This window comes from Prionailurus viverrinus, chromosome A2 (assembly GCF_022837055.1).
Source record: "Prionailurus viverrinus isolate Anna chromosome A2, UM_Priviv_1.0, whole genome shotgun sequence".
Lineage (NCBI taxonomy): Eukaryota > Metazoa > Chordata > Mammalia > Carnivora > Felidae > Prionailurus > Prionailurus viverrinus.
The window spans coordinates 168,158,418-168,167,619 of record NC_062562.1 but is presented as its reverse complement, the minus strand read 5'-3'; the positions used below and the strand labels follow the sequence as shown (position 1 = coordinate 168,167,619).

At 60.7% G+C, this 9,202-nt stretch overlaps 1 long non-coding RNA gene across 1 annotated transcript; it reads left to right on the top strand.

Moving 5' to 3' along the window:
- The first annotated feature begins 5,748 nt into the window (after positions 1-5,748).
- On the top strand, positions 5,749-6,805 carry LOC125152605 (uncharacterized). Its single transcript, XR_007147245.1, has 3 exons — positions 5,749-5,828; positions 6,342-6,447; positions 6,664-6,805. It is a non-coding gene; the product is annotated as an uncharacterized LOC125152605 (long non-coding RNA).
- The last annotated feature ends 2,397 nt before the right edge of the window (positions 6,806-9,202 follow it).

The window sequence follows — 9,202 nt, the reverse complement described above, 5'->3', positions numbered from 1 at the left end:
TTAATGATCAATTCGTTCTTGTCAGCTCTTCCCCAAATCAATTATAGCAAATTTAAATATAATCACTGGCTCATCCTCACCCACTCGGGGCACCGCGAACAATTCGTTCCGCCTGATCAACGGCCGGCGGGCCCTGCTCCGCCCGCCTCGCGGGGCGCGCCCCCCACCCCGCTGACCGCGCGAGGTGGGGGAGAGACTCGCCAGCCCCCCCCCCCCCCCCCCCCGCCCAGGACCCCGTTTCCAGGACCCGCAGCCCAGGGGGAGACGAGAGCATTGGCTTCAGACAAGCCGGGCTTATGGCGCTGGCCTCCCGGCTTTCCACGGGGGCGAGGGCGCGCAGCGCAGGTCCTGGAACCCCGGGGCCCGGGCCCCCGCGAGGCCTCCAGCCAAAGCGGACCCCGCTCCTCCGGGAACCCCAGCTCGACCCCCTGCGGGCCGAGGGCCCATCGTGCGCGCGCTTCTCTCCACCCTCGTGGAGAAAAGGGGCATCTGCCCTGGCCAGCGTCTCCAGCCTGCACCACAGGATATCGATAACCTCCTTTTTTGTGACAAAGAAATCGACGTACACGTATCCTCCCGGGACGGCCAACGGGTCTCTTGTCCACAGCAGAGCTCTGGCCCAGGGTCCCAGGCCCCTACAGAAGCTTTCACAGCAGGAGCCTGACAAGTGCAGAATGTACTAGAACCTAGACAACTAGGCCTGCTCCTTCGGAGGGGCGCCTTCCGCAGCCCATCCCCGGACGGGGGTCGGCTCAGCAGGAGCAGCTTCCAAGACTTTGTGGGACACCAAAAGCACCCACAACAAAAGCAAAAATAGACAAGTGGGAGTACGTCAAACCTTAAAACTTTTGCACAGCAGAGGAAACGGTCCACAGAATGAAAAGACAACCTAGGGACGGGAGAAGATGCTTGTAAATCACGTGTCTGATAGGGGTTAATATTCCAAGATGTAAAGAACTCACACAGCTCAACGACAACACAAACATGAACCCACTTAAAAACAGACAAAGGACTCGAATAGAGATTTCTCTGACGTAGACGGACAAGTGGTCCGCAGCACACGGAAAGGTGCTCAACACCACTCGTCACTGGGGGAGCACACATCAAGACCATGGTGAGATACTCCCTCACACCCACTGGGACGACAGGTATAAAAACAGACCCAGAAAATAGCAAGTGTTGGCGATGGTGTGGAGAAGTCGGAACCTGAGCACACTGTTAAATAGCACAGCCACCCTGGAAGGCAGTATGCAGCTTCCTCACAAACAAAACGAAAACAGCAAAACACAACAACCCTGGAATTACCACCTGACCCAGCAGCAACCTTATTCCTGGTTGTGTGTCCAAGAGACGGAAAACTGCGTCTGGAAGAGAGAATTTGCACACTCGTGACCATTGCAGAGCCACTCACGATAACCAAGATGTGGAAGAGGGACAGAGGAAGGAAACGGAACACGCGCGCACACACTAGAATATTATTCAGCCTCTAAAAAGAAGCAAAGCCTGTCACCTGCCACATGGCTGAACCTTGACGCTGTGTGCACGCGTTAAGCCACTCACAAATTCTCCCTGTGTGTGGAATCTAAATCAAACTCTTAGAGTGGTGGGGCGTGGGGGTGCTAGGAGGAAGGGGAAAGTGAGTTTTTCAGTGGGTACAGGCTTTCAGTTTTGCAAGATGGAGAGATTCTAGGGATCTTTTGCCCAACCACAGGTAACAGTAGGGAGCTGACGCTGGCGATGGTTAAAACGAAGACAGGCCCGCCTTCCCCCCCTTGCCCTCCGTCCCCTCTAAAGACAGGGCTCACTTGCTGTGGAAAATCCAAGGCACAGAGAGGGCGAGCCCCTGGACCAAAGCAAGAGGGTGTCTGGATGCCCGCCCCCCACCCACCCCCGCGCTGTGCGCCCCAGGCCCGGGAGCTCCAAGCGGCTTCCACGGAGCACCTCCGGGTTTGCGGGTTAACTCAGCCCTGCCGCCGCCCCTGCGCCCCCTGACCCCAGGCCGGGGCGGAGACTGCGCCCCCAGGGTGGGGGGGGGCCCGCAGGGAGGGGGCAGTGCGGGCTGCCGGCGAGGTGGGGGCGTGCTCCCCGCAAAGGCGCGCGCCCCCCCCACCCCGTATCAAAGTCCCGCGGTGCATTGTGTCTCCCTCAATAAAACTAATCCCACGGGAGGTGTGACCTGCAGCGGGGACCTGCACCGGTCCAGACTACAAGGGCAAATATGTTTTTCAGATTTGGTTTTTATGGTCGGATTAAAGTTTATTTTCCGTAATAGGGCACCTAATAAAACCCATAAAGCCGGGTCGGGCCTCCAGCTGGTGGCCTCGTTTAACACTTTCACTTCGTAAATCACCTTACTACGAGCCAGGTGTGTCCCAAACTGGCCGCCGACGAGAAACGCCCCCTCCCCCACAAATGCCAGCGACAGGGCTGGGGGCCGGGGGAAGCAGAACGGGGCGGGGGGGGGTCGAGGGGCGGGGCGGGGGCGGGCGGGGACAGGGACCGGGCGTCGTGGGGAGGGGGTCGAGGAGTAGGGGGGCCGGAGGGGCGGGGCCGGTGGAGCGAAGCCGGTCTCCCCCACCCCCCACCCCCCGCCGCCCCCGCGCCGACCCCGCGCACCTGCCGCCCCCCAGGTGTGCACACGGTGCCGGACAATGTGCGGCTGCTCCGGGCCATTGTCCGGCCACGCTCGGGCGGGACAAAGGGTGCCCCCTCCCCGGGCGGCCTCGGCCGGGGGGCGGGGCGGCGGGCGCGGTTTACCCAGCTGGGGGGAGGAACAAAGGCCCGCCGCCTTATCTCGGCGGGGCGCGGGGTCAGGCCGGGGGCGCGGGGGGCGCGGGGGGCGCGGGGGGAGGGCGGCCCAGGTGGGGTCGCTGCCGCCCGGGGCTGGGAGAGGGGCGCCGGGGGTGGGGGTGGGGGGCCGCTGGGAACCGGGACCTTCCGAGCGCACGAAGCGCCTGCGCTTAGGGCGCCGAGTCGGGCGGTTTTCACTGCGAGGCCTCTGGTCTTCCCGTGGTTCTTGTGCCATTCCCGGTCGCTCTAACCCTCCCTCTCCTTCCGTCCGGCCCTGAAGTTTCCTGTTCTGCTGAGAAGTTAGACCTAGAAAAAGGGAAAACTAGAATATGGGTCGTCTGGGGGAGGGGGCCAGAGAGGGCAGAGGGGCGGCCCCCGTCCTCCGAAGCCGGTCCTGCGCCCCCGGCAGGTGGCGGGGCTCTCGGGGCGGGGCGTCCTCGGCAGCCCGGGGCGGGGGACGGGGAGGGGGGGGGCTCAGCTGCCTCCTGCAAACCCGCGTCCGGCCAGAGGCCCCCACCAGCTGGTGGCTCTGCTCGGTGCAGCAGAGGCCAGCGCCGCGACAGGAAACTCGCGGTTTACTTTTTAAAATAGACAAATCTGTGAAGGAAGCGCGGATTGGTTTTCTTCCCGGGTCTGCAACCCGTTCTTCGCACCTTTCATCGCCCCGGTGGATTTACCTGCTGATGACTCTTTTCCAAGGGGTGTCACCAGAGCCCCCGGATTAGGTGCCTGTGTGACACTGCGGCCTTTCTGTCCACAAACTCGATAACAATAGCCACCTCGGTGCTTCATGCAACCAGACTTTCCAGAAACCTCCGAGCCGCCAGACGCCGCTCCAGGCACTGAGGTGCCCTGGCGCACAAGCCAGCCCCGAACCTCCATCCGCCTGGAGTGACGCTGTAGCGGGAAGAGAGGACCAGTAGGAAACCGTGGGAACACACACGGCGCAGCCGAAAGGGGCGTGAAGACATGAGGTCATACCCGAGCTGGTACATCATTGTAAAGTAAGGCCAAGGCCGGTCTAGAGCACGGAGCACAGTCCTCCGGACGGTGGCCGTCCCTTGGGACGTCATCCCAGACGGGGACCGTGCCGGCGCTGATGGGGCGGTGAGGAAGCCGGCTGTCTCCCTTTCAGAGGCCAGGAAGGAAGGACCAGAGGCCTTCAGGAATCGTGCGGGACACCGACCCATCACATGCTCACCTTCTGACGCACAGTCTCCTTAGCCCTTCTGCTCGAGTAAAGACCGCACAACACAGAACAGAGAGCCGTGTGGCTGGTGCAGACAGGACTTTGGGGAGAGAAATGGATAACGTGGGGTTTCTTTCTGTTCTTCTATGGAGATATGATTGACAGAATACTGTATGAGCTTCAGGTACATAATGTCTTAATTTTAATAATTCGCATATTTAATTTTTTTTAACATTTATTTTCGAGAGACAGAGAGAGACACAGAATCCGAAGCAGGCTCCAGGCTCCGAGCTATCAGCACAGAGCCCGATGCGGGGCTCGAACCCACGAACCAAGAGATCATGGCCTGAGCCGAAGTCGGACGCTTCACCGATGGAGCCCCCCGGGCGCCCCTAATTCACACATTTAATACCACTCCAGAAAATAGAAGAGAAAAACAAACTTTCCACATGAAAGATTCGTGGTCAGTTTTAGAGGTGTGGGGAGATCTCTGGAGGAGGGAGCTCTGGAGCAGCGACCCTATGCCAGGCCTGGGCTCATGTGCCACTGAGAGTGGGGCCCTGGGACGCCACCCTCACCACACAGTCAGTGACCACGGGCCCCCTCTGCACCTGCTAGGCATCGCGCAGCATCCCCTTCCCCCAGTGTGTCTGCGTCCACACGTCTGCACACGTCTAGCTGTCGTCCCAGCTAGACTCGCGTCACCGGCACTGTCCTTACCACCCATTCTCCTGGATGGGAGGCAAGCCCATCCCCCCACGGGGAGTCGCTGAGCCCAGAGCAGCGGGGCCACGGAGAAGGGTGGGGATCCCAGAGCCCCGCCACCGGGGCCTGTGTCCTGCCTCACCTAGAGTATGGCTGGGGCGAGTTCCTCCCGCCCTGGGCCGAAGTGCCCCCCGCTGTAAAGTAAGGGCCCTCTCAGTTCTCATCTCACAGGGCACTTGGGGTTGGACGACAACATTTATAGCATGCCAGGCACCACATGCCGGCTCTGGGATCATTAAACCAAGAAGAATACCCCCTGCCCCCCATATGCACCTCTCTGCCCCAAGGTCTTCAGCGCCCTGTGGCACACAGGACACACTCGCAGGGCCTGCCGGAGCAGCTGTAGGTCAGGCGAGTCTGGGGAGGGGTGTTGTGGGGGGGGGAGGGGGGAGGGGGGAGGAGGAGGGGGCGCATGTGGCCGAGAGGGGGCTCTCCGCAGACAGGGCTGGCGTTGGAGGTGTGGGTGACATCCTGGTCCCGGCACACAGGCACACACCGACTGGGTGGCCTCGGGCAAGTGACGTAACCTCTCTGAGCCCCCAGGTCCTCCTTTGGCAAGCAGGATAGCGGTGGCCGCGTCACAGAGTGGCCATGAGGAACGGCACCACGGCAGCGCAGACGAGTGGCTGGTCACCAAGGAAGCAGCCCCCCCACACCAGCCCGCCCGCGCCACTCGCTGCCCTCCCGGGCTTGCCCGTCGGGGGACATCTGTGCCTGGCGTCACCCCGCCCCGACTCCGGCCTCCGCTGGGGGCCCCGCCATCACCGCCGACCTGGGCCTGTTACCCCGCGGCTCATCCTAATCCCGCGGCCTTTCCTCCACCGTTCAAGATGGGGCTTGGGCTCCACAACCCAGCGAACGGGGCCAAGGGCACAGGGCAAATGAGCGTGTATCCTTCCGACGAGGTCAGAACCCGGCACTTTCACTTCTGCTCACCTGGCAGGCTCCGCCCACGGCCACAGCGAGCCTCACTGACAACGGGGAAATCCGCATTTCCAGGTGGCCTTGGGCCTAGCTGAAGATGGGGCTTCTACCCCGGAGGACGAGGCGGGCGAGCGAGCACTGGGAAACGACTCTGCCGCAGGTGTGTGTTTGGGTTATTTGTCTTGTGGCAAAACGTTCATAGCCAGATGCGTCATTGTAGCCATTCGCAGTGAGCGCTTCAGGACATGAAATCCACTCACCCGTCAGCACTGTCCGCCCCAGACTCTTCCATCAACCCCCAAGCTCTGTCCCCTCCCTCAGCCCTTGGGTGCCTCTACCTCTATGAATTTGGGTTTGTAGAATTTTTTTAACATTTATTTATTTTTGAAAGACAGAGACAGAGCATGAGCATGATCAGGGGAGGGGCAGAGAGAGAGGGAGGCACAGAATCCGAAGCGGGCTCCAGGCTCCGAGCTGTCTGCACAGAGCCGGACGTGGGGCTCGAAGCCACGAACCCTGAGATCGTGACCTGAGCCGAAGTCGGACGCTCAACCGACTGAGCCACCCAGGCGCCCCGTAATTTGGGTTCTTTTCAAACCCCTATGGTACCCAGCGGAGATGTGAACACATGAAAAGGGCCCATAAGTTGAGTTGGTTTTTTCCCCCCATTCAGCACAATTAACACCACCCACCAACCCTCCGTCCCGCGTGCGATGCGGCACCCACGTCCAGGGTCCACGTTTCCCTTAGAGGCGTTAGCATGTCTGCGTGGAGCTCAAGTAAGTGATTCCCGACTAGGAAGTGCCCCAAGAGCCCAAGGGTTGGGGGGCATGGTTCACAGAGTCAGGAGCGACTGGAAAATCATCATCCCTGGCCAAACATTTCACCTGAAAACAGGGCCAGTGCACCAAAAAACACAAGTCTTCTGCTAAATTTGAAACCAGAGATATAGGCTGATTTTGTAGCTCTCAGAAATCCTTTCCTCGATTTCACAGGTAAAGAAAACCCCGGAAATGCCCCATGGTTCACTCTTGGCAGCTTTCAAAACTGCTGGAAAAATCCAGAGAGTTTCCAAGAAGCCGCCAGAGGAGCTCACAACCTGCCCGGATCTCTGGCGGCCGCCTGTGAGCTTTTCTCTCTGACCCCCCCCCCCCCCCCCCCCCGCTTTGCAGGTGGACTGGAGGGTCCCTGTGTGTCCGGCCAGGCGCCCATGGAAATGCCCCACCTGCGAGGCCCTGGAGGCCTTCTATCTTCAAAAAACAAAGTAATTCACTTTTAATGACCGCCAGTGTTTTCCTTCCCAGTTCTCTTTGAGCAGATAATGCGTCTGAGGCCTTCCCGACAGGGTTAAACCACTGTGACCTTCATAATCAGAGAACAGAAATAAATTATATTTACTCATAAATGTTACTCACTCTCCAGTGCCAGCTGCCCCCTAATCACAGGCGGTGTGACACGATTTTGCTTGTACCAGGCCCCACACTCACAGGTGACAAAGTGCTGTATTTTCCCGCCCAGCAGGCTGGGAGCCCTCGGGCTGGCCAGGCGTTTCCCGAGGACAGTCCCCGGCCTGGTGGGCACACGTGGTGCCCCTGAGACCCCGGAGCCTTCCGAGTGGTCGAAGGGAGGGTGAGCGGGGACCACAGGCCCCGCAGGGCCCCCTAGGATCCAGGCACCACGTGGGGACCGGAGACCCTCTGACCACCATCAGATCTGTCAATGGCCTCGCTCCCGACACGGTCCCTCCAGGCCCCCGTCCTCTGGTGGGGCAGTGGGGGGATGACCCACCACGGACTCTCACCCGAGATGGCTGCCAAACACACACGTCTCCTCGCGACGAGTGGCCGCTGCTATTTGGCTAGATGGTTCCCAGGCGCTCGGTGGGGCGGCCCTGGCACCGCGGTGACTCGGCCGGGCAGGGGCAGGGGCAGGGGCAGGGACCGGGCTCACTCGGGGGGTGTCGTGAATCGCACCCCAGGGGAGCAGCTCCGGGGCTCCCCCTCCCGCAGCCGGGCTCACAGACTCCCCCGCGGGAACACAGAGCTGGGGCCACAGGACCGGAGTGCGCGGATCCACTGGCACACGCGGGAGAGGAGACAGCAAGCCCGCCTCCCAACGCCCAGGCTGTCTCCTGGGATTTTCTCCGGCACGGTTCTGGGCGGATTTACAGGGTGTGTGAGGCAGGGCCGCCTCTGGGGACAGTGGGGCCAGGGCAGGCCCGGTGTCCCCAGCCCTCCCCAGGCCTGGCCTCTGCCGCAGGGGGAGGGCTCCGCAGCCTGGTCTCCCAGTGTCGGCCCCGCAGGTGCCCAAGTAGAAAAGCAGGCTCTGTCGGCCGTTAAACCTGATCTAGAAAACAGAGCGCTCTAGCAAGCTCATCGGCCACGTGAGTCAAAAGTGCAAGGGTGCTAATGAGCATTCGATGGATTCCACCTGCTGGTCCGGGGCCCGATTGAAAGGCACTTCCCTCACGAATCCCAAGGCTGAGGGCGAGGCTAAAATAAATCTCAAATAATCACGTCGTATTTCTGAGGCGTTAAATAAGCGGGCTCTATGCCCTGAACACAGGAACCTGCTTTCCCGCACGCGGTAAGCACAGGGCGCGCTCCCCAGGAAGCCCACGCTGCTCGCGCACTGCTTCTGCGTCTCGTCTGACAGTGACGCCCTCGGGCACATCCGCTCAGGGCCGGGTGGCTCTAGGAAATCAGAGGTTTGGCCGAGCCTGGGCGAATCCAGTGATGACGAGAAGAGAAATGACCTCAGCCCTCGGGGTTGAGGCGTGTGGTGCCCGGGCGGGGCGGGGGAGGGGTGCCGGGATCGCTTTCAGCACCTGCGTCATCTTGCACTTTTCTGCGAGCCTTGCTTCGCTTTCATTAAGGATGATTTTCCCAGAGACAGCAAAGACGTCGCGAGCTGTCCATCGGCTTTTCCGGAGCATGGTAGTGATACAGACCTTCGGGGTAGGGTTCGTGGGACCCTGGGGACTGAGAAGGAAGAATGGCTCTAGAGCTCATCCTCTGTACTGAGAAGCAGGGCCGCTCAGTCAACAGGCCCCTCCTGGGTCTAGATAAGAGCCTTCCTGGAGACGAACAGCGCTGGGTGCTCCGAAGGGCACGAGACTCGTGACAGGTTGTAAAATCGGACTCCAGGAGCCAGAAGTGCCCTTACTCCTGCCCGTGTCAGGCTGTCAGCGAAACTGACACGCACGCTCTCTATCTCGGGAGGCACTGCCGGAAAGAAACCCTCCGGGGCTCAGGTATAGGTGTGGGTACCACAGGTGAGGCCACCAGAGCGCCAGGGAGTCCCGCTCACTCAGCTGCACTCCCGGACCTGACCCCCGTCTTGTCCCGGAGATTTTACCCGAGGTCTTGTCTGCTGCCGCACTTAGGGTGACCGTCCCCATCACGGTTTTCTGGGACTTTCCCGGTCTTAGCACCAAAAATGTTCCATCCCATAAAAACAGGGAGGGGGACAAAACGTAAGAGGCTCTTAAATATGGAGAACAAACAGAGGGTCACTGGAGGGGCTGTGGGAGGG